General features: G+C 41.0%; 1 protein-coding gene across 1 annotated transcript in view; it reads right to left on the bottom strand.

Annotated features, from left to right (window-relative positions):
- The window catches only part of NLGN1 (neuroligin 1), a 1,206,163-nt gene that overhangs the window by 1,064,840 nt on the left and 115,185 nt on the right, over positions 1 to 26,138 (bottom strand). The window lies entirely within an intron of this gene.

The following is a 26,138-nucleotide window of genomic DNA, read 5'->3' as shown; positions in this document are numbered from 1 at the left end:
GCTTGTTTTTTTGCAGCATGAGTTGATGTTTTTAATCGTGTCATTTTCAGGCACGTGCCATTTTTTGATCGCTTTCTATTCCGATTTTTGGGAGGCAGAATAAACAAAAACCAACAATTCAGGAATTGTTTTTTTTGTTAATTTTTTTATTCTGTTCCACATGTGGTAAAATTGATAAGGTAGCTTTATTCTTCGGGTCAGTATGTTTACAGAGGTACCACATTTATATAGTTTTTCTATGTTTTGTCGCTTGTACACAATAAAAGCTATTTTATAGAAAAAATTATTTTTTTGCATCGTTTTATTCTGAGAGCTATAACTTTTTTATTTTTCAGCTGATGGAGCTGTATGGCAGCTTGATTTTTTGTGGGATAAGATGACGTTTTCAGCGGTACCATTTTTATTTATAATTGTCTTTTTGATCGCGTGTTATTCCATTTTTTCTTTGGCGGTATGATGATAAAGCATTGTTTTTTGCTTCGTTTTTTATTTATTTTTTTTACCATGATCACTAAAGGGGTTAACTAGTGGGAGAGTTTAATAGGTCAGGTCGTTCCGGACGAGACGATACCAAATATGTGTACTTTTATTGTTTTTTTTTTTCATAATAATATTTATTGATGGGTACATTATATTTTTATTTTTGATGGATTATTTATTTATTTTTTTTTTATATTTTTTAATTTTTTTTTTCCATTTTTTAACTCTTTTTGGACTTTTATACTTTGTCCCACTATGGGACTTTCACTTTTTTTATACTGATCGCCTGTATAGCATAGGGATGGAGCACTATCCCTGTGCTATACAGGCTGTCAGCGCTGCAGATGCCGAAGATACTTTGGTCATGCACTGACCAAAGTATCTTCCTGCTGTCTGATGACCCAGATGTTGTCATGACAACATCGGGTTGTCATGGCAACATCCAGGAAGCCGTGGCAGACAGAGTGGATGCCGGCAGGAGAGGTGAGGTGTGAAAATCAGCTGACACCCGGCGGCGATCGCGTCTGCACAGCCTGTGTGTGGGCACGATCGCCATGACGTACTAATAAGCGTCTGACTCTTAAGTCCCAGGACGCAGATACGTATTAGTACGTCTTGGGCTTTTAAGGGGTTAAATAAAATGATTCTGTGCTGAGATAATCTTATAAATATTCCTCTGTTGTGTACTGTGTAATAGCTGTGTCTCATCATGCAGGAACATAGTCTGATCATACCACAGCTCCTGGCCAGGGAAGGACGCAAAAGAGTAAACAGACAAGACAGTACAGGGTCGCAAATGATTCTTTCTTTGAAGTAAAACATTGTTTAAAAACAAGCAGTAAAATGTTTTATTTCACAAAAACAAAACAATCAGCTGTGATCCCAGGCTGTCCTGTCTGTATACTCACTTTTGCGTCCTCTTCTGCCCAGGAGATAGGGTATGATCAGACCATGTTTCTGTATGGTCAGACACAGCCATTACACAGTACATAGCAGGGGCACATTTATAAGATTATCTCAGCTCAGGAACATTTTATTTAAACACATCCAATTGTGGAAATTATTATTTTTCCAAAATCTATTCATTAAAATGAACTTTTTTTGATGAGAAAACCCCTTTAAGTAATTTAGCGCACCTTTACTAGCCTGTTAGATTGGCCAATTAGTAATGCTGGGATAGCATGACTGTTTATTTGTTATACTTTGTTCATAGAGAACCATGAATTTCACATCGTTTTAAAGACACCATCGCTGTCCCCATTGGGACTCAAAATTTAAATTCCCTATCAGTATGTCTTTGGAGTGTGGCTGTAAAAATGGAGAACCAAGAGGAAATCCACAGAAACACGGGGAGAAGACACAAACTCCTTACAGATGTTGTCCTTAGTGGCAGTGGTTAGTAGAACCCAGGACCACAGCAAAGCAACAGTGTTGAGCCTCTGTGCCACCCACTGCAATTTGTTCTGTCACCATATAAAGTACATGTTATCGTCAGCACATCACCTATTTATACAAGGCAATGTGCTTTTGATAACAATGCTTATATGTATGCACAAAAAATCAATAACTAACCAAATTAGCAAATTGCTTGTCCGTCTGCTGACTGCTGGCATGTTTACATTGACTTGTTTGCCGATCATGGACTTGCGTAAAAGTAGTTTTAGAGTTATGTCCAACATGCTATATTACTATCCTTGGCAGCTTAGCCATATTTACTGTCAGCAAATAGGATTAGTTAACAGCACTTCTTTTCAATGTGATTGAAGATATTCTTTGCTTAGCATAAGACTCCCTAATAAATAATAACAAAATGTATTTTCTGTTGAGAGAAAATAATAATACATTTTCAGTAACATAAATGTTTCATCAGAAATTCACACCACACTTTCAGCTTACATTTAGCATAAGTGCCAGGTTTGCACTTGACATACAGTAGTGCTTGAAAGTTTGTGAACCCTTCACAATGTTTCTTATTTTTGCTGAAATGTGATCTAAAATTACATTAGGTTTTCACACAAGACCTAAAAGTAGATAAAGAGAATCAAATCAGGCAAATCAGTCAATATTATTAGATTTGTAATTTTTTTTTATTGAGGGAAATGATCCAATATCACATGTGTAGGAAGGGCAAAAGTATGTAAACTTCTGGGATTTGTAGATAATTTGAAGATTAAATTTGAGTTTGGTGTTTTCAGTCAATTAAAAATGACATTCACGTGTGAGTAGGCAACCTGTTCCATTTACAGAACAGGAAACTATCAAAGTCTGATCTTCACAACACACTAGTGGAAGTGTTTCATGGCATGAATAAAGGAGATTGCTGAAGACATCAAATGAGTTGTTGATGCTTATCAGTCTATAGAAGGTTACAAAATCATCTCTAAAACTTTGGACTTGCCAATCAGACAGGTTGTGCACAAATGGAAGAAACACAGGATCATTTTTTACCCTCACCAGGAGTGATCGACCAACAAAGATTGCTCCAATAGTAAGGCATATGATAGTCCACAAGGTAACAAAGAAACCCAAGGTAACCTATATGCAACTAAAGGCTTCTCTCACATTAACTTTTTAGCCTCTCGCCCATAGGTTTTATTGCAATCAGTTTATTACTTAAGTCATGAAAACTGCTAAAAAGTTTTATGAGGTTCTTGTTAAATAGATATAATTATAACCTAATTAACCCATAATTATTAATATGGGTTTATTAGGTTTTTGTCACAATCTCAGTTAAACATATAGAAATGGTTACAAAGAAACTTCCTTCTATTGAAGTCATGTCCTTTGTAATGAAGGATAAGATCTCATTTGTTTTTAATGCATCAGAATATTTATATTTCCTAAAACATGAATTCTATATTAAGCCTTGTAAAAATGTATCTATGAGAATAACTAGTAACTCATCGAATAATACTGTACCTATGAGCAGGACAACCAAAAAAACTATTATTAATACTACTAAATTTTATTATTATAAAATTAATAATAATAATAACAACCCCTAATATTATAAGAAAATAGTGCCAAAATTCAACAAAAGCTGGATAAATTAGTTTTACTGTATCTAGAAGTGAATCAGTCCCAAAGGTGTGTCTCAAAATAGCATTGTTGCTAACTTTCATTAAAATGCCCGTTTCATTCTGGTAAGTTTTGCCTACCAGTTGTTACTAATATGGCATACAATGTTTAAATTTATTTCACCTGCTTCAGAGTGTTTGCCCTTCGTTAGTGTACATCACGAGTACTGCTTTGGCTGGGTTTTAGACTTCTGACATGTGGTCTAGGGGGAAAAGTTTCTACACTGAAATATACTGTAAGTCCAGTTGTTCTGTAGTAAGCTTAAATGGGTTGTCCACCTTTGTGGGCATTTTTGCACCATTTCCCTCCTGTACTATACTCTGTACTTCCCTTCTGTACTATACTGCCTATTGCTGGCTGCAGAATGAGGTAGCGATTGGTCACATTGTCTATATTTTAACAGATGTGCTGGCGTCATGATTGTGTGGCATTTACTATTATATAGTAATGACAGGTTCATCTCCTTCTCTTATTAGTGCATCATTCCCCACAAACAACACAGATCTCCAGTCCATACAATGGCTGCTGCTGGGGGAGCATGTGACCATACCTGTCCATGAGTCTTGTCCACTTGAAAGCATCACATGATAAAACTGCTTTTCTTTTGAAGGAGACTGATGGACAGATCTGGTTACTGCTCCACCACCAGCCGTCATTGTATGGACTGAAGATCTGTGCAGTCTGTGGAGAAAGCTGCACATAGAAGTGCAAGAGAAGAACCTCTAATACCGGTATAATAATAGATGCCACAAAATCATGTCCCCAACACATCTGTTAAAATAAAGATAATATGGCCAACCACAGAAAAGCGCAGAATAGACAGTGTAATACAGCAGCTATAGAAGGCAAATGGTGCAAAAATGATTTTTAGCCCCAATTGCATGTATGTAAGTAAGAAAAAACATGGCCTCAAAGGTGGACAACCTCACCTTGGGTTTTTCCGTTTTTACATTTTCATGTTTTGCTCCCTGTATTCCCAGAGCCATAACATTTTTATTTTTTGGTCAATACGGCCATGTGAGGGCTTGTTTTTGGCAGACAAGTTGTTCTTTTGAACGACACTATTGGTTTTACCATATCATATACTGTAAAATGGGAAAAAAATTCAAAGTGCGATGAAATTGCAAAAAAAAGTGAAATTTTTTTTTTTTTTTTACCATGTTCACTGAATGCTAAAACTGAGCTGCCATTATGATTTTCCAGGTCATCACAAGTTTGTAGATACCAAACATGTATAGGTTCTTTTTAATTAAGTGGTGAAAAAATTCAAAATTTGCATCTTCATTTTTCAGGATATGGGGCTGTTTTTTTGCGCACCAAACTGACGTTTCAATTGATACCATTTTGAGGTAGATACGATCTTTTGATCGCCTATTATTGCATTTTATTGCAATGTTGCGGAGACTAGTGTTGAGCCACCCCCGTAGTGTTCGAGTTCGGTTCGTTCGTCGAACACCCGTGTGTTCGCCGAACTGTTCGTCGAACTGTTCGTCGAACACCTTCGAACACCGTTAAAACCAATGGCAGGCAAACAAAAACACATAGAAACACATAGAAAACACCTTCAAAGGTGTCCAAAAGCTGACAAACTGCTCAGAAGACACAACTAACACATGGAAAAGTGACAAGTACATATAGTCATGAGAAAAGAAAAGAGGTGGAGGAGTAAAAGGAGGGGAAGACACAGATATAGGCATGTCATGCCCTTCTAAAATCCAAAAAGTGAGAAGCCGACACGTTCAGTCCGCTCCTGCCCGTGCCACCTCCGTGTCGCCGGGTTTGTGCCAGAGCCGCGGTGAACCCTGACGGCCAGCCCCCCTCTCCCAATACTGGTGCCTGTCCGCTGGTGGGTCGAGCGAGCCCCCCTGTGGTGGAGGCAGCTCTAAGTTTTTTAATTTAAATTGTCTCTCTAATTTGAATGAATACACTTTAAATCCATTTACAAGGATCTATTGGAGGGCAAGTCTCATGCCAGCAGCCGCGTAATTCCAGCTCCAGTAGCGTCCACTAAAGCTGCTGCAGTTAAAAAGCTTTTATAAGGATCGAGCTCGGCTGTCCACCGCAAGGCATCCTACTGCCAGTCCCAGCCCCTATGCCTTGGGGTGCCTCCTGATGCTCTTCACTGAGTATCCCGTGGTCCCGAAGCATTTCCTTTGAAAAAATTAAGTGTCCAAACTACAGGTGGTGTAGCTTGCTTAACAGCCGGGATAATCCGCTGACTAGCAGACACTGCTACTAGGCACAAAGTATTTCCTGGGCTAGATGCAGTTAAAAATTTGTAAGTAGATACTCTCGTTGGATGCTGAGAAAGCATTCCATAGAGTCTCCTGGCACGCCATATATGATTCTCTTAAAAAGCTTGGGGTAGGGGTCTAGGGGACCCTTTTATAGCCAAAATCACGGCCCTGTATCACAATACGTCACCTAGGCTGAAGATAAATGGAACTGTAGCACCCTGAGGGCTCGGTTGCTACAGACGTATTGCACCTCACCCAGAGGTGTGATATATCACTCTCAGGTAAGGATGGAGTGTGGATCAGGACCCGACACCTGCATGCATTACACCACATTGCCATGGGGCAGGGCGACCAATATGCCCCTGAGATGGGCACGACAGTCCCTGTCCCTGGCTGGAGTGGGGGGAGGGAACACTGAGGAAGGGGAACCCTGTAGTGCAGGAGCAGGGAGGAAGCAGTTCCTGGGTGCATTGAGAAGGGAGTATAAAAGGTGGGCACCATCTTAGTTCAGTGCAGAGAAGTCTGAGCAGAAGTGGCAGGGAGCAGGGGCTCTGCATGAGCTCTGCTCCGGAGGCGGGCATAGTAACAGAGGCCCAGGCCTGCAAGAGGGAGAAGGAAGGAAGAGGAGCGGAGAAGGCTCCAGGAACGAGGAATGAAGGGATCCCAGGGGTGCGGACGGGCGAGTCGCCACCGCACGCCCGAATCCACCTGCGTAGAGGGGTCAGGCCAAAGGGGGAGACCGGTCCCCGAACTAGTGGAGGCAGGAAACGACCCTCAGCTAGAAACCGGAGGCTCTGACATTTTATGAGGCGCAGCCCCTCGCTACACCCGCTAGGAAGGCACCACATAGGGTCAGGGAAACTGGCGCCAAGTTTACCAAGAGGAGGCCCGAGGCAGCCGGACAGAAGTGTTGGTAAGAAAGGCCAGACAAAGGACACACAAAGGGGGTCCTGTGAAGTGCTCCAAAGCTATCTGGGAGTTGTCTGAGCCCCTCATCTGGTGAGCACAGTACGACGTGGGCAGCCGTTACCTGCAGACGTGGTCTGGATAATAAGAACTGTGAGTAAAGGCCCTGAACTGCATCACTGACTCCGTGTCGTTACTGCTGCTGCCCTGCACCATCACCCCCATCCTCCGCATACACTGACCTGAGGCTATACTCCTCCCGTGGGGAGTTATGCTACGCTCTGCTGCACCCACAACACCAGCCTCAGCGGTCTGCCCTGTAGCGGCGGTTCACTCTGACCGCAATCCACGGGTGGCGTAGTCGGACATTTAAACATCAAAACCACATAAATAGTTCCGCCACTGGTTTGACCACCCTGAGCCACGGAACCGGGTCGCCGCCACGAAGACTACAACCACCAGCATCCACCAAAAAGGGTCCGGCTCCGGGTGTCCCAAGGCCCAGGTGGTGCGTCAGAACATTTTCATCACCTTTCACAATCACCAATGGGACAAGGCAGGGATGTCCTCTGTCCCCTCTCTTATACATCCTAGTGACGGAGCACCTGCTCTCATCAATTCGCCATAACCCCAATATTAGGTGGATTGAGGTGGGAGGCACCGAGTACAAGTGCTCTCTATTTGCTGATGATGTCCTAGTATATATCACTCAATCACATATATCCATCCATGCTGTTATGGCTGAAATAGATCACTTTGTTACATGGTCAAATTTTAAAATCAATGCAGCGAAGTCTGAGGCCCTCGATGTCTCCCTCCCCAAATCCATATAGGATTCCATCCAGTCCAACTTTCCCTTTGCCTGGCCCTCACAGGGTATCAAATACTTAGGAATTCCTATTCATAGAGACCTCTCCCATCTATTTTATCTTAATTTTGGGCCCTTTATTGAACAACTCCATACAGACCACGGTTGGCAAGTTAGAACTGTAAGATTCACTACGTGAACCACTGGTGTTTTGTGGAAAAGCACATGTACACTGCGTTCCAAATTATTATGCAAAAAGTGTTTAGGAGTGATAAGGGAAGAATTTGTTTGTTTGTCAGTTAAACTCATTGATGGTGATGTGTGTCAGGGCTCTTTATATCACTGTAAGCAATTGCAGACACCTGTGCTAATTAGTTTGGCAGGTGTGTCCAATGAAAGGCAAGACTACTTAAGAAGGCTCTCTCACATTATTAAGCAGCCTACATTTTCTGCCAAAATGGGAAAGAAAAAGGATGTGTCGGCTGCTGAGTAGCAACAAATTGTGGAGTGTTTAGGTCAAGGCATGACTACAATCAACATTGTGCGATGATCAGGATGAAGTGTCTTGGCAATCAAGAAGTATGTAGCTGATTCACAGTACACACGTGTGCATGCTGATAAGGGCAAATTCAGGACTCTTTCCTACAGGCAATTACGTCAGGTTGAAAGAGCAGTGGTAAAAAATCCTTGTCATAGCAGCAGACAAGTTTTTGAAGCTGCTTGTGCCTCCAACGTCCCCCGAACAACAAGATGCAGGGTCCTTCAGAGGTTTGCAGCTGTGCATACGCCATCCTGTCGACCTCCTCTATCCACTTCACACAAGCAGAAACGGCTCCAGTGGGCCAAACATTACATGAAGAATGATTTCAAAACTGTTTTGTTCACGGATGAGTGCCGTGCAGCGCTCGATGGTCCAGATGGATGGAGTTGGAGGATGGCTGGTTGATGGACACCCCATGCAAACACGGCTACAGCGCCAACAAGGAGGAGGTGGAGTAATGTTTTGGGCTGGAATCATGGGGAGAGAGATTGTCGGCCCCTTTAGGATCCCTGAAGGCGCTAAAGATGAACTCCATAATGTATGTGGATTTTCTCAAACAGCACTCCCTGCCATGGTTCAAGAAGAAGAACCGTGTATTTCACAGCAAGGTCATTTTTCTGCATGATAATGCACCACCTCATGCTGCACATAAAACATCTGCATCTCTGGCTGATATGGGCATAAAAGGGGACAAACTTATGGTGTGACCCCCATGCTCCCCTGACCTCTACCCCATTCAGAACCTTTGGAGCATCATTAAAAGGAGTGTCTATGATGGCGGGAGGCAGTTCACATCTAAGCAACAGCTCTGGGAGGGTATTCTGTCCTCATGCAAAACAATTGAAGCAGAAACCATCCAAAACCTGACAAATTCAATGGACGAGAGAGTTCAGAAGCTCCTTTCGAACAAGGGGTCCTATGTGAAAATGTAACATCACCTAGAATAAAGTTTTGAGTTGAAAACTGTTTGATTTCAGTTTCTAACAACCTGCTAATGCTTATAATTTCAAAAATGACCATTTTTTTTGGTCTTTATTAAAATGGAAAGGTTGATCGAAAAGTTTGGGGGATCTAAGAGTGTGGCAACCCAGTAGTCATGATTACTTAGAATTCTGACAATATGAGGGTCATGCTGCAGGTAGTGCAGTAAGAAGGCACTTATGTGTCTTGCGCATCTCGGAGCCCCAAAATTATTTTCCGGGCTAGATGCAGCTAAAAATTATTATTAATTTTAAATCTGGTGAAGCTTTAGTATAGATGGCCTAATAGGATCAGTGCTGCACACTGCTACAAAGCCCAAATTATTTTCCAGTCAAGATACAGATAAACATGATTAGTAATTTTAAATCTGGTGGAGCTTATTATAGATGGCCTAATAGAATCAGTGCTGCACACTGCTACAAAGCCCAAATTATTTTCCAGCCAAGATACAGATAAACATGATTAGTAATTTGAAAGCTTAAAACGGTTGGTAGGGTGATTTTAACCAATCATCAAGCTTTTACTCTCCCCAGTATGACACAGGGGTAGAAAAGTCGTTTCGGATCCATGATTTGTTCATCTTTATGAACGTGAGTCTGTCTACATTATCAGTGGAGAGCCGCGTGCGCTTATCTGTCAGCACACCACCAGCAGCGCTGAACACACGTTCAGACAGAACGCTGGCTGCGGGGCATGACAAGATCTCCAAGGCGTAAGTGGCTAGCTTCGGCCATTTATCCAGATTGGAAGCCCAAAAATAGCAAGGGTCCAGTGACACATTCGTGGCTTCAATGTTTACTTGGAGATACTCCTGTACCATCGTCTCTAGGCGTTGACTATGTGTCAGACTTCTTGTCTCCTGTGGCCTTGCAAAGGATGGGCTAAAAAAGTGGTGAAATGATTCCGCAAAATTGACGTTACCAGCAGATACTGTGGTTCTGTTACGGTTTGAGTGCTGAACACTTGACGGTCCCACGGTTGGCAAGTTGGAACTGTGAGATTCACTACGTGCACCACTGGTATTTTGTGGAAAAGCACATGTAAGATTCTGCAACAGTCTCTGCTGATACTCCTGCATGCGTGCATCCCTTTCTATGGCAGGAATAATTTCTGCAAATTTACTTTTGTACCGGGGATCTAACAGTGTGGCAACCCAGTAGTCAGGATTATTTCTAATTCTCACAATTCGAGGGTCATGTTGCAGGTAGTGCAGCAAGAAGGCACTCATGTGTGTTGCGCATCCAGGAGCACCAAGTCCCTGTTGTGTTGGTGGCGAGGTAACAATCATGCTTCGTTCCTCTGTCCTCTCCCCCCAACCTCGCACAACAGAAATGTGATCAAGGTCTCCCTCATCTGATGAGTCTTCCATCAGTTCGTCCTTCACTTCTTCCTGGGCTCCTGCACCTTCCTCACTAGTTTGGCTGCTACCATGCGCCCTGGTAAAACCATCTCCCCCACCCTCACATGCCTGCCGCCTTGGTGCTGCCGACCGTCTGGACCTTGCAGATGTTAGCCCTTCCGCATACAACTCCTCCTCCTCTACTTCCTCCACCTCCTCTTGTGCCACCACCTGACTCCGAATTTTGTTTAACATGTGCTCCAGCATGTAAATTACCGGAATAGTCATGCTGATAATGGCATCGTCAGCACTAAACATCTTCGACGCCATTTCAAAACTGTGCAGAAGGGTGCATAGGTCCCTGATCTGAGACCACTCCTCCAGCGTGATTTGCCCCACCTCTGGATCTCGTTGGCCCAGGCTATACGTCAGAACGTATTGCACCAGGGCTTGTCGGTGCTGCCACAGTCGCTGCAACATGTGCAGAGTTGAATTCCACCGGGTAGGCACATCGCATTTTAGCCGGTGAAGTGGCAGGCCCAACGACTTCTGTAGAGATGTAAGTCGCTGAGCTGCGGGATGCGAACGGCGGAAGTGAGCACACAGCGACCGTGCCCTCTGCAGAATGCCATCTAGTCTGGGATAGTGGGCTAAAAATTGCTGGACAACCAGGTTCAACACGTGAGCCATACAAGGCACGTGTGTGACATTGCCCCGGCGAAGGGCCGCACCCAGGTTTGCAGCATTGTCGCACACGGCCTTCCCTGGTTTCAGGTCCAGTGGAGACAACCATTCATGAAATTGGTTCTCCAGAGCTGACCACAACTCCTCAGCTGTGTGACTCACATTTCCCAGACATTTCAATGAAAAAACCGCCTGATGACGTTGAGCCCTACTGCCAGCATAGTAAGGAGGTGTGCAGGATCCCTTCTGCGCAGTTAGAAAGCTTGTGGCATGACCAGACAGGCTTTGGGTGCAGGTGGAAGACCGAGAGGAGGTTGAGGAGGCAGAAGCAGTGGAGGAACTTTGACATAAAGAGGATTGACGCACAACTCGTGGGGACGGCAAGACTTGGACAGCAGCCCCTTGTCCTGCTGTAACCATAGTTACCCAGTGCCCAGTCAGCGACATGTAACGCCCCTGTCCATGCCTACTTGTCCAAGTGTCTGTGGTGAAATGCACCCTGTCACACACAGAGTTTCTCAAAGAAGCGGTGATGTTGTGTGCGACATGCTGGTGGAGCGCAGGCACACCTTTCTTTGAGAAGTAGTGCCGACTGGGCATCTGTTACTGGGGCACTGCGACGGACATAAGGTCTCGAAAATCCTCTGTGTCCACCAGGCGGAAAGGCAGCATTTCTGTAGCCAAGAGCTTGCAGATGGTGAAATTCAACCTCTTAGCTTTGTCATGGCTAGGAGGAAATGGTCTTTTACTTGTCCACATCTGAGGGACCAAGGGCTGGCTATTGTGCTTAGACGGGGTTGATAAGGGTGTCCCCGGCAAACTGCCGGTCTGTGAGGAAGATGCAGGCGGACATGTTAGGTTGCCTTGATCCAAAGGTGGTGCTATCGATGTCGGACAGCGCTCAACACCAGCTGGTGTTACCACCTCCAAAGAAAATGATGACCTGCCAATCACGCTGGCTGTTGCGGGTAAAGAGGTGGCAGGTCTGCGCCCCAAAACAGGTGTGACTGCTGTCCCCCAAGTCACAGAGGATGAAGAGGCCGCGGATGCACAAGATATGGCAGACGGTGGTTGGCCCGGCCGGCTAGGCCGCATTGTAGCACACTGAGCTTCCCACTGCAACTTATGCTTCATGTCCATGTGCCGGTTCATGCATGAAATACTCAAACTATGTATTTTTTGGCCTCTACTTAGCTTTTGCTGACAAATGTTACAGATAACACGAGTTGTGTCATCTTTATCGATCTGAAAAAATGCCCAGGCTATGCAAGGCTTAGCACCCATGCGACCTGAAGAGCCACCACGACTTGTGGTGAGAGGCAGAGTTGTGTTTGAGGATGCAGTTGTTGACGTGCTTCCAGTACTACGTCTCTGTCCAGGAAGGCACAACCTGACCTCGTCGTCACTAGCATCTTCCTCCACCTCCTCTGCTGACCTCATCTCTTGGCTGACTGTGGGTTGACAGTAAGTGGGATCTCCAACCTCATCATCATCACCCTTTGCGTCATCACACCCGTCGTCCTCAGAGCCAACCTGTTCCTGCCCTGACAAAAAACTAAAGTTGTCGCTCCAATCAGGTATTTGAGTCTTATCATCGTCTTCCTCATTGTCTCCACCAACAGGAGTTACAGTTTGGGAATGAGGGTCTACATTATGGTCAGAACCTTCTGCGTCTGGTCCTGGATCCGACTCATAAAGATTCTGGGCATCAGTGCAGATCATTTCCTCGTCTGGATTCACAGAAGCGCTGGAGTCGACCTCTGATTCCCAGGCTATAGTATGAGTAAACAGCTCTGCAGACTCAACCATCTGTTCTACCTCATACTCAGACGGGCAGCTGGAGATTTGGGAGCTGTGAGGAAGCAAGTGCGATTGGGGTGACACCTTTGATGACTGGAGTATTTGTGATGTTGAAGTTGATGTGGAGGAGAGCCCACTTAAAGGAGCACTTGATATCCGTTGAAGCACCTGCTGTTTTTGTGCCTCATCTGGAATTTGTAGCGATTGGCGTGGCCGTAAGAAAGGGATCTTATCACATTGTCCGCTAAAAGAAGTAGACATTTTAGTTTGGCTGGAAGATGGTCTTTCTTCTGCAGATGTTACTGTTGCTTTAACACCTACCCCACGGACACAACCTTTTTTCCCCTTCCCAACACGCCTATTCCCCTTTCCACCAGCAGCAGGCCTTTTTCCACTCATTTTGGTGGTTAACTAATTCACAACTCTGGAGTTGTTTGCACAAAAAAACAATGGATGGGAACCGAGCAGAGCTGAGTGGCCAAACTGTGGTATTAGGCCAAAACTATTGGCTGGGTTTGATGCAGAAAAAAATTATATTCAATTTGCAACCTGATGGAGGTCAGTATAGATGGAATAATAGAACAAGTCCCACACACAGCTAGAAGTCAAAATATTTTTTCAGAGGTAGATGCAGAATTTTTTTTTATTCAGTTTGCAACCTGATGGAGGTCTGTATAGATGGATTAATAGAACAAGTCCCACACACAGCTAGAAGCCCAATATTTTTTCAGAGGTACTGTAGATGCAGATAAAAATTATTTTTAATTTGCAACCTGATGGAGGTCAGTATAGATGGACTAATAGAGAAAGTCCCACACACTGCTAGAAGGCCAAATATTTTTTCAGAGCTAGATGCAGAAAAAAATTATATTCAGTTTGCAACCTGATGGAGGTCTGTATAGATGGATTAATAGAACAAGTCCCACACACAGCTAGAAGCCCAATATTTTTTCAGAGGTACTGTAGATGCAGATAAAAATTATTTTTAATTTGCAACCTGATGGAGGTCAGTATAGATGGACTAATAGAGAAAGTCCCACACACTGCTAGAAGGCCAAATATTTTTTCAGAGCTAGATGCAGAAAAAAATTATATTCAGTTTGCAACCTGATGGAGGTCTGTATAGATGGATTAATAGAACAAGTCCCACACACAGCTAGAAGCCCAATATTTTTTCAGAGGTAGATGCAGAAAAAAATATATTCAGTTTGCAACCTGATGGAGGTCAGTATAGATGGACTAATACATCAAGTCCCACACACAGCTAGAAGCCCAATATTTTTTCAGAGGTAGATGCAGAAAAAAATATATTCAGTTTGCAACCTGATGGAGGTCTGTATAGATGGATTAATAGAACAAGTCCCACACACAGCTAGAAGCCCAATATTTTTTCAGAGGTAGATGCAGAAAAAAATATATTCAGTTTGCAACCTGATGGAGGTCAGTATAGATGGACTAATACAACAAGTCCCACACACAGCTAGAAGCCCAATATTTTTTCAGAGGTAGATGCAGAAAAAAATATATTCAGTTTGCAACCTGATGGAGGTCTGTATAGATGGATTAATAGAACAAGTCCCACACACAGCTAGAAGCCCAATATTTTTTCAGAGGTAGATGCAGAAAAAAATATATTCAATTTGCAACCTGATGGAGGTCAGTATAGATGGACTAATAGAACAAGTCCCACACACAGCTAGAAGCCCAAATATTTTTTCAGAGGTACTGTAGATGCAGATAAAAATTATTTTTAATTTGCAACCTGATGGAGGTCAGTATAGATGGACTAATAGAGAAAGTCCCACACACTGCTAGAAGGCCAAATATTTTTTCAGAGCTAGATGCAGAAAAAAATTATATTCAGTTTGCAACCTGATGGAGGTCTGTATAGATGGATTAATAGAACAAGTCCCACACACAGCTAGAAGCCCAATATTTTTTCAGAGGTAGATGCAGAAAAAAATATATTCAGTTTGCAACCTGATGGAGGTCAGTATAGATGGACTAATACAACAAGTCCCACACACAGCTAGAAGCCCAATATTTTTTCAGAGGTAGATGCAGAAAAAAATATATTCAGTTTGCAACCTGATGGAGGTCTGTATAGATGGATTAATAGAACAAGTCCCACACACAGCTAGAAGCCCAATATTTTTTCAGAGGTAGATGCAGAAAAAAATATATTCAGTTTGCAACCTGATGGAGGTCAGTATAGATGGACTAATACAACAAGTCCCACACACAGCTAGAAACCCAATATTTTTTCAGAGCTAGATGCAGAAAAAAATTATATTCAATTTGCAACCTGATGGAGGTCAGTATAGATGGACTAATAGAATGATGCTATGCCCAAAAGATTTTACTTCACTAGGTGCAGTAAAAAAATTGGTATTCTATACACAGGTGGTATATCTTGCAACACAGATAGGCTACTCCACTGACTAACACACTCTGCAATAGGCCAAAAAGGATTAGCTTTGCTAGATTCAGCCAAATGCTGTGAAAAAAACTTGCACAGCACTGGCACAGACCTGCCTGGCAAAAACTGATAGGAACTGATGTAACCTAGTCCTGAAAAGGACTCCAATTACAATTAGTCTTTACTCCCACAATCTATCTATTTAAGAGCACAGACCTGCCTGATAAAAGTCGTAGGAAATGCTGTAACCTAGTCCTTAAAAGGACTGCAATCACAACTATTCCCTACTCCCAAGCTATCTGTAGATTTGTGCGAAAATTGGCTTGAAATTAACAAGGTATAGCGCACACAGCAACAGCGGTGCCGTCTAACACGCAGCTGCAGCAGTGAGAAAATGGTGGCGATGGGGAAAATGGCTTGGTCTTATAGGGCAAGGACATGTGACATACACTGCCAATGACACATGCCCTTGCTTGTGTGAAAAAAAGCACTTCGCTCCGTGTGTGCGCTGCTGATAGGCTGACAGATTGCACCTCCACACTGTAAATGCGGGAAAGAGAAAAAAAAAATGGAGATCTTCATTGTTCCTGCAGAGATCCATCCCCTGCCCCTCCCCCCACCCCGCTGTACACTCAAACTGCGTATTAACATTAATTTTCATCATTACTGAGAAAAAATCCAGTTATGATTTTGGTGCACGAACAGTTATCGAACATAACCTCGAACAGCCGAATTTTTCTCAAATTGTTCGTGTTCGCCGAACGGCTCGAACACCGCCCAAAACAGCTCGAATTTGAGATTGGCGAACAGTTCGAGTAGAACAACGCTCATCTCTAGCGGAGACCAATAAAACGTAATTCTGGATTTTTAATTTTCTTTCACGTTACGCCGATTACTGATCGGATTAATTCTTTGTTTATATTGATAGATATAGCGATTCTGAACACGACGGTACCAAATATGCGTATATTTGATTTTTTTTTATTGTTTTCTTTTGAATGGGGCAAAAGGGGAATAATTTGAACCTTTATATTTTTTTAATATTTTTAAAAACATTATTTTTTACTTTACACTTGCTTCAATAGTCTCCATGGGAGACTAGAAGCTTTGATCATCCGATCGTTACAGCCCTGCTGTTTGTAGCAAAAGTATTCACTTGCTATGAGTGCCAACCGCTGAGCAGCGCTCATAGCATCCCGGCAATGACAACCACCGGGGTCTCCTGCAGATCCTTGGTTTTAATGCCAACCCATCAGCAACCCGCGTTCCTGTGACATGAGTGCCGGAGGGCAGAGTTAGTGATGCACTTCCAGCGCGATCATGTTAAATGCCTCTTTCAGAGTTTGACAGCGGAGTTTAACATGTTAATAGCTGTGAGTGGATCGTGATTCCACCCACGGCTGTTAGGGGCACATGACCGCTGATCATAACAGCTGTCTTGTGCCCAAAAATATGTGGGCTCATCGCTGGAGTGCAGGGATAAGACGTTGGACATACTCATACGTCCAAGGTCAGAAAGGGGTTAATGATTAATGTCTTTTGTCTTTTAAGCCATCTCACATCTTTTTTATGCTTTTTGCACTGAGGGCACTACATAAATATTCCAGGTTATCACAAACACCACAATGAATGCACAAAAGTAACAAGTTCTCTTTAAGGAAACATTAGATGTCATTTCTTCTCTACAGCATAGCAAACTGTTACTTAAAGGGGTATTCCCATCTCCAAGATCCTATCCCAATATGTAGTACGTGTAATAATAATATTAGCAAATACCTCCAATTAGAAATGTAGTATAGTTTTTCTGATACTCTGTGTCACTTATCTCATGTGCAGGCATTGCAGGACCTTAGGTATCCATGGTTACGACCATTGATATAGTGAGTTAGCTCACTGCTGATGGCCGTAACCATGGATACCTAAGGCCCTGCAATGCCTGCGCACAAGGAAAGAGGCAATGAAAAAACGGAAAACTATACTACGTTTCAAATTGGAGGTATTTGCTAATATTATTATTACACCTACTACATATTGGGATAGGATCTTGGAGATGGGAATACTCCTTTAAGTTCATGGAGACTATTCCATGCAGCAAAATAAAGAAAAAATAAAATACATTCTGAACTTTGTACTTGCTCTTAAAGAATTCTCTCAAGCAATTTCAGAAATGGAAAATATCAAAGATTTCTGTTTGGGATTTAAGAAAAATGCCTTTGCTCTTACTTTAAGGACCTTTTGGGAAAAATGAAAGACAGACAAGCAATAATGTTACAAGGTCACATAAGGTTCTGTAATACCGTAAAATGTTAGTCTTTTCTCAACATGACGTTAAGTTTGAAATATTCTTCCCAGCATGTCACAACAATTGCCTTCATTCAGGTGCTTGTATTGAGACATCTGACATTGCAATAAAGGACAGCAGAAGTGAGAGTAAAAGTAGTATGCTTCATGTGTGATACAGACAAATTGTCACCAGGCATCTAGCTACATAAACGTGGTCTCAGATTTATAATAAGATAAAAAGCCAAAATCAAGACATATCCTAATGTACTGATTTATAGAACCTAAAGATCTATTAACAAATGCAAAAAGTTCTTGGCTGTCTGTGAAGTTCAGAAAGTAAAAAATATTCTGTAATTAAAGATATTTTTTCTAACCCCTCTCCATTACTTAGTAAATGGCTGATGGAGGGTGGAAAGGTCAATCTAGTAGAGAAGGATAAAACTGGGCGGGGAATATTATAACTTCAACACAAAATGCTCCCAGTGCACTTCCAGACTAAATTGAATTTTGCTTCAAATATTCATTTCTTTGCACTGTTACGTTAGTCTCCTACAATACAGGATTTGCTTTTTTCTACCCAATGTTCTAAGCGGGTATATAACTGATTTCATTAGTAAAATCATTCTGACAGGTTCCCTTTAAAGCGAACCTGTCACCAAGAAAATTCAATGCTATCTGCGGGCACCATGGTATAGAAAAGAGGAGGTGGGCAGAATGATATGTTATTTTGTGAGAAAAGATTCAGTATAACATATGATTTATTCATTAATACATCTGCTCTTTGTGGGATTTCCGGTTCAGTGGGCGGTCCTATATCAGAGACTGACAGTTATTTCTGTACGCACACTTCTATAAAGATAGCTGTCAGTTATTGATAGCCCCGCCGATGACCAAAAAAAGACAAAAAAAAGCAGAGGGTTAAATGATGAAAATACAGGTTAAACCTAGTCTTTTCTCACAATAATATACATCAATCTGCTGAGCGCCCCCTGCTTTATAACATGTTGCCTGCAGATTATACTGCATTTTCATGGTGACAGGTATCCTTTAAGACAGTGCCTGTAACTTTCATTCAAGGTTACACTTTATTACTGAATTGTATGTGTATTGCAGCTTACAATCTTGTATGTAAAAGGTACAATTATTTTGTGTAACAAATAAGCAAAACACTTATCTCTTTTTATTTAATGCACATAATAGGAAATGATTTCTGAAAGGTTGCACATATATTTTCCATGTATCACATTTATTACAACAGCCACCAAAGTAGTTTAATTACAGCTATTCCTTCAATAATAGCACAAAAGGAAAAGTCATTGACACCAAAACTTTTTTTTTCCACTGATGAAAAGTTTGAAAATCTAAAACTAAAATATTAGATCAGATTTATTGGTGGATTTACACCAATATTCAATACAATAAAAATAATCTTTATTTATATAGTGCCAACATATTCCGCAGCGTTTTACAATTCAGAGGTTCAGATATGAACTTACCAGACTCATAATATATGCAGTAATCGAGGTCAAGCGATGAATAGAAGATACAATTATGGTAAAAAAAGAGGGATTTCTAATCTCAGAGCAATTATCGTTTTTGGTTTATCTGTTGTTTAACAAGCTTGTTATGCAAATTGGGCCACTTGGGCATCTCTTTCTGCATACACAGTCACATGAAATTTATGCATCATAGAGCGCCAGTAACCAAGAGAGAACATCTTCTAATACTGATTCAAAGTAGATAAAATGTAGTAATAATACAACTATTGTGCCTTATAATCAAGGGTTAATAAACAAAGTTAAAATTAATATACAATAAAATGCTTTATTGTAATCAGCTTGTTATAGGATGCTATAAGCTTCCAATACAGTTGGTCAATTGTGTTCACAAGGAATATGCAAGAAATATTGAAAAGCAAATTACTTAGCAAGAAATGATTGTCACTCCTATAATCTTCCGTGGCATGTTAGTAAAATTACTTGTATTTCTCTAAAAGAAACTTATTAAAAGACACTTTTAAAAATAAATATTTAAATTAGGAAGCAAAATTCATTTTGGCGCTAAAGAGTTCAGATTTTGATGCAAAATTCATCTTTTGCATTGAAAAGAATAAAATCTGCAGTAAAATGATGCAGAAAAAGTTGACATATGGTGAATTTTTAATCTGAAATGTAGTCAATGTCCAATATGGATTTTTGTTTCTTGGAATTTAGATGAGCGCAGTAGATTGGCTGTAAACAATGCCACAGCATAAAATAAATGGTGTGTCAGTGCTGTTGAGTAAAATATGTCTTTTATCAGTCCCATGTGGTTATAGCTAACAAACTACCATCAATTTTGAGCTGCAAAAACCAAATAGACAGCAAAAAGTTGTTTTACTGTAACAGATACCCCCTTACTAACTGGACCCCTATGCAGTTACATAGGTCGTATCATATATATTATATGTTAAACCTGATATATGAAAGCCTAATGAATATTGTCTGTTCATTGTCTGTTTATATTTATTGTTGTTTCATTATTTTAATATTTTATAAATTTACTTATTAGCAATCAGTGATTAGTATTGTGACTTTACAGCGCTGGGGTCCTGCATTCAAATCTCACCAAGGACAACATCTACAAGGGGTTTGTATGTTCTCCCCGTGTTTGCATGGGTTTCCTCCGTGTTCTCCGGTTTCCTCCCACACTCCAAAGACATACCGATAGGGAATCTAGATTGTGACCTCCAATGGGGATAGTGTCAATAATGTCTATAAATCGTTGTAAAATCTGATGGTGTTTTATAAGTGATTAAAATAAATAATATCATTATCGTTACTGTTTTTCAAAAGAGAGATAAAAACATATGAATGGTAATAACACATAGTGGGGTCTTATCCCACTTGCCCACTAAACAAGCATGCATCAGCTAGGGTGTACATTTAAAGAAATCAGCAACGAAAAAAAAAAATCCCAAAATATCAAGTTACACACTTTTTGAATTGCTACTAAAGTTTTCATTTTTAACAAGCGGATTTTATTGATCCACAAATCAGAGATAATTAAAGCATATCCATCAACTAAATATGCTGCAGACAAGTATACTCAGGGACACATATATTCAGACGGCTCTAAAAAAATATTGAGTTTTGAGCCACATAGTTAATAGGAGTGACCAATAGTTTTATAGCTTTTTATTCTGATACACGACAATCTGTAAATCACTGTGAGAAAGGCAGGAAGGAAAAGGGAGACTCCCTCGTGAGTATAGTAAAATCATAATTACATGTCCAGTGTATGCTTTCATTGCTCCTCTAAGCCAAAGAGCATGGTGTATTTGATGCAGTTTGGACTAATAGGAGAGCAGACCTGTCACTGTAAAGTATACATGGGCTGTTTATTCAGGTGATAGATGATCTTTGGTTGAGAATTGGAATTAATATTTAGGAAATTTAGCTCTATACATTTAGACATGTTCCATTTAAAAAGCACTCCTGTGTAAACTATTAAGTTATGTTAAATAAGTCATGGGATCTGCTAGTCAGGACCCTAGGGAATAAGGTTGAACCTTCTTAAAATTGTAATCATATATTTATGAAAATTGCCTCTTCAGTGAGGAAGAGTAATTGATTTCTAATGTGACATATTGGAAGTAGCAATTCTAAAAATCAATATCAACCCTTTAACGAGCCTTGCTACCTGACTTAGGGTTATAGCCAAACCACAATATCTGTTTTCAGATACATGTTTCAGGGTGTTGCCCCTCTATAGTGCAAAGCAAGAGATCTGTATTTAGAAACCCACTGGCTTTTACCCTAAGCCATGTGACAAGGCTCGTTAAAGGGTCAATATTGACTTTTAGTATTGCTACTTCCTATAGGTGGCACTAGAGTTCTAGTTCTCTTCCTCTATGAAGAGACAACCTGCTTACACAAACACCCCCTGGTTTCCTTAGTTACATCATACCTGCTAACAATTCTAAAGAAACAAACAAAAAAAAACAGACGACATAATGATGAAAAAGTGCTGGAATTGTACAGGCAAAAAAAAACTTGTATTTGAGTGCAAAGTCAAGAACAAAAACTACAGTGAAGCATTTATTTCATATTAAAATGTACAGAATTTTAAAAACAAGAAATGGGAATTACATTTCTGCCTCTACTTGGTTTTATCTGTAAATGACTATCTATTTTTTTCTATGGGAAGTAATGAATGCTACTACTAAAGAATTGGAATGACACCAAACAATATTTAGTGTCTAGACATTACAAATACAGCACTTTTTTTTTTAATCATTATCTCACATTTTCTTAGTAGAGTAACCTAAAAAGGCTGTAGTGTTTTCTGGAGAAAGTCAAATATTTTCTTTTATTTAGACACAGAATGCTAAATTGTTAGACTGTTGCTAAGAGCAGCAAAATGTAATTCCACAGTTGTAAATCCAGAGAGCTGCCACTTTGATAACAAGGTACTGAGCTTCATTTCAGCTTTCTTTTTTTTCCCTTCAAATATGAATCTCAAAAAACGAAGGACAAAAAAGTCAAAACAGACTGTGACAAGTAAAATTTGGCTGTGCTAATCCTCCACAATCTCATACTATTTGGCTTGGTAGTAATTTATGTGGGATGTAAACTGTCCCTAAGAAACCAGAGTATGTACTCCTGCATATTTCTATAACACAGGTCCATGCAAGCTTTCATCTGTTTGGTGCCGTAATACTGTACTCATCGACTTCTAAAAACCCACACTGTGCCTTTGTAGGTCTATAATCTCAGCCAAAGGCACACACAATTTTATGTTCAATTATGTTTGAATCTGAAACATTTTTTGCCAAATGATGGGATTATTCTTCCCTAGAAACCTTGTTTCTAAGGGAGAATATCTTTATAATATGTTACTGCGGAGAAGATGTATGAAATCCTCATGACCACAAATTATGGAGCTACTAGGAGTCTACATTATATATGCACAATTCTTCTGCGTGTATGAGGTCTATGTAGGGTATAAAGATACATAAAAGGCAAATATGTCATTCAAGAGCAAAACTTCACATTACGTTATACATACATTTATCTATAAAGAAAAATAAATATATTTTGAAATAATCTAATACACCAGTGTCTGTAATCTATATAGTAACATGTGAAATTTTCTGTCATTAAGGGCTAAATATGTATTTTTTAATAGATTGTTTTAAAGGAAATTCTCACACTTTCTATTTCTGCATCTTCCTCATATTTTTTTGCAAACAGCAAAAAAAAAAAAATCAAAACCGGTTTATTACTGTTCCACTGCTGTTTATATTTTATAAAGCGAAATCGAGAAAAATAATGTTGGGTATAAAATCAAAAAACTGCAGAAAAAAGTTATTGTATTTGATTTAACCGAGTGTCCAGCATCTGAAAGATACGGTTAAAAAGTAAAACACTGATTCCTCAAGATAGATGTTATATTCTTGGAGTATTTAGACTTCTCTCCAACTGAGACTCCCTTTGTCAATGGAACTGTGTCTGGAAGTACAATGGTACAATAAAGCATTGAAAGTGTGATAAAGTAAGAAAATGACTCTTCATTCCTTATAGTCTGCAGAAATGTTTGTCTGGCACAGCTTCTTTCCTTAGAAAGGAACTAAATAAAGACAATCTGTAGGCTAGACTCTCTTACTGACATAATTAAGCTTATCAAGACAAAACAGTTGTCACTCATAGGAGATATTGTTTCAGGGCAAAACCTCTTTACAGTATCACTTAACCGATTATTCCAATTTTATACTCTTTTTTTAGATTTGTACAAAATATTGACCAGAATAGGATTAAAAATATAGCTTTTGTGTGTTGTAAACAGCAGAATCCATGGATTTTGATAAGCAGTAATCCAAACATTCCCACTCTTTGGGGAGTCATAACTGCTTTGGTATTTGCAAACCAAAAATGCAATTGTTTGGCTTCTTTGAGCAGTCAAAAATGAATTAATTATCAGTTTTTTTGGAGTAGCAACAGACCTTTGTTGTTGCTTGTAAAGTGAATAATCAATGGGGAATAAGGATCATAAAAATAGTTAAAGAAAACTTGTAATTTGGTTTCAGCGGGTTAAATAAGAGGATATTAACCTATGATAATAAACTTTAACATTTTTGCCCAGCAACATTTTTGTTGTAAAAATTATAAAATGTCTTGCCCTACAGCATAAAGACAGTATGGCCTGTGTACAAGCAATAGCTTTTAACAAACCAAAGGAAATATATATATTTTAGATGAGCAGCAGGTATGTTGTTTGGAAAGCGAAGAAGCAATTGCTTTTTAACAAGCCTTCCAAATATGATCCATTTTTGGGATTAGCAAAAGTGGTAATGTTTGGAAAGTGAAGAAGCTATTGCTTTTTTAGCAAACCATCCAAATATATCCCTTTTTTATGAGCAGCAACAGGTTTCCTGTTTGGAAAGTAAAGCAGCAATGGCTTTTTAAAAAGCCATCCAAAAAGTATCCTTTTTTCGAGATCAGTTTTCTATATTTAATCCAAGCAGGGTAGGGTTCCCAGCAGTAGCACAGTATAAATTTACAACACATATAAAACACAGTGGAAATGCAGGAGATATGTGGCTATTTATTGGCAATGGCAGAGACCAAAAGAGAACAATATAGAACATGATGAACAAGCAGGAGATGCAGACTTTTTAGAGCCAGCACTGGCAGCTCCTATAGCAGGAGCAGCACCAGTACAGATACATAGAACATGATGAACAGGCAGGAGATGCCCGGCTGTGTAGTAGCATCGGCACTGAAGTAGCATCTGCACTGTAGTAGCATCAGTATCCTTAGTCATACGTGAATGAAAATCCTTGCTGCTCCATGACTAATTCATTTTGATAAATGTGAGGATTCCATGCTTGTAGAGGACATTCTGGTCTACATGGAAGTAACAAAGCCACTTTTCTTGCTAAATACTTTTCTGACAGTACATTTTACACTTAACAAGACAGTCTGCCCATGCCAAACTGGGCTAGTACTTGCTACTGGTCCAATATGTAAGATGCTGAAGTCTATGGGGGTCAGGGCTCAAGGTATCTGCCTGAGAAAGGACACAGTCCAGGTACAGCTAAATCTTGTTGTTCAAGTGTTATGTCTCTGTTAGCTGCTATTCCAACCTAACACATCAGCAAATACATATTTGGTCCATAATGTCACGTACACTGTAATTCCTGTTGCTTTTGCTTCTTGTTCTAGTGGTAGTGCTGGCACAAGTGGGGGATCATTGACTTTTCTTGGATCTTTTGGTCAAACTTGGTCTGCAGGTGTCTGCTCAGCAAATGTTTTGCTGAGCAGGAAACAAAGCTTATCTTTGTATTTCACCGATTTAGAATCTCTTTATGAAGCAGGGAAAAAAATCCCCATTTTACTTTTATAGCGATGGACTAGAAGCATGACTATCCAATAGTCATCCATTAGCTTCATGTTAGCAATACATCTGCCAGCTCAAAAGCAATCGTGCCCAACAGGCCTATGTTGGCAATGAACATGTAGAAGTTGCTGTTTTTCCTCTATCCTTTGATGCACCCCTTTGTGTAATTTTTTCCCATATTAATATGAGGGGGATTACATTGTTGTTATCACGGTTTTCCTTGTTAAAAAAATGTATCAGCCTCCACAAAAGAGGGTCAGTAGGTAACACATATTTCTTATCAGCTGCCAAGGGCAAACTTCAATGTAACCCAAGCTGGATTTTCCTGCAGCATGATATAATTGGCCACTGCTTTATAAACCACGCAGTACTGAGGCACTCTACTCGTTTTTTTCAAAATCTGTAGGGTATTCTTCACCATGTAAATGACTCACCCCCTGGGCCAGTGCTGTAGTGCGGCACGCGTGCGCGCGGGGAAAACCCGGAGCCGGATCCGATGGGGGTAGTAGTCTTCGTGTGGCGGTGACCCGGTCCGTGCCCAGGGTGGTCAAGCTAAGTGGCAGTTATTGGTATGATGGTATTAATGTCCGACTACGCCACCCGTTGAATGCGGCTATGAAGCCGCCGCTGCAGGGCAGTCCGCTGAGGCCGGTGGTACGGATGTGCAGCGTGGATGGTATAACCCCCAACGGGAGGGGTATGGCCTCAGGGCAGAGGATGAGGTTGATGTTGGGAGTGATGGTGTGGATGTCCCAGCACTAATGGTGCGACAAGGAAGCACGGAGACGCGAGGGTACAGTTCAGGGTCTTTACTGATGGTACAAGGCAAATTCCCCCGGGAGTACTGGCTAGTAGTTGGGGCCTGGTTAGTCTGCGAGTAAGCCGGAGTTCCCCTGGCCAGGTGGAGTTGTAGGCCTTCCCGTTAGTCTGTACCCTTCCTGGCTACCCTGCTTTCGGCGGTTACAAGTAGCCCACGTCCCTGGGTATACCGTGTGGTGCTCACCCGTATGGCTGGTGACCTGGGGCCTCCTGTTAGCCTCCGCTCCGGGATGGCGGTGCTGGTCCCTTTGTTGTGACTGAGCCTCCGGGCTTTTATGGCCAGAGGACCTGGAATCCCCTGCCGGATGAATTCTGCTGCTGGGTATATCTTAGTCCCCACAGCCTCGGACTCCTGTGTCCGGTTTTAGTACCTTCTCCCAGGG

This window comes from Phyllobates terribilis, unplaced genomic scaffold, assembly GCF_046119375.1.
Source record: "Phyllobates terribilis strain yellow unplaced genomic scaffold, ASM4611937v1 Scaffold_3__8_contigs__length_932513732, whole genome shotgun sequence".
Classification (NCBI taxonomy): Eukaryota; Metazoa; Chordata; class Amphibia; order Anura; family Dendrobatidae; genus Phyllobates; species Phyllobates terribilis.
The sequence above is the reverse complement of the archived record's forward strand: the minus strand, read 5'-3'. Positions and strand labels throughout refer to the sequence as shown.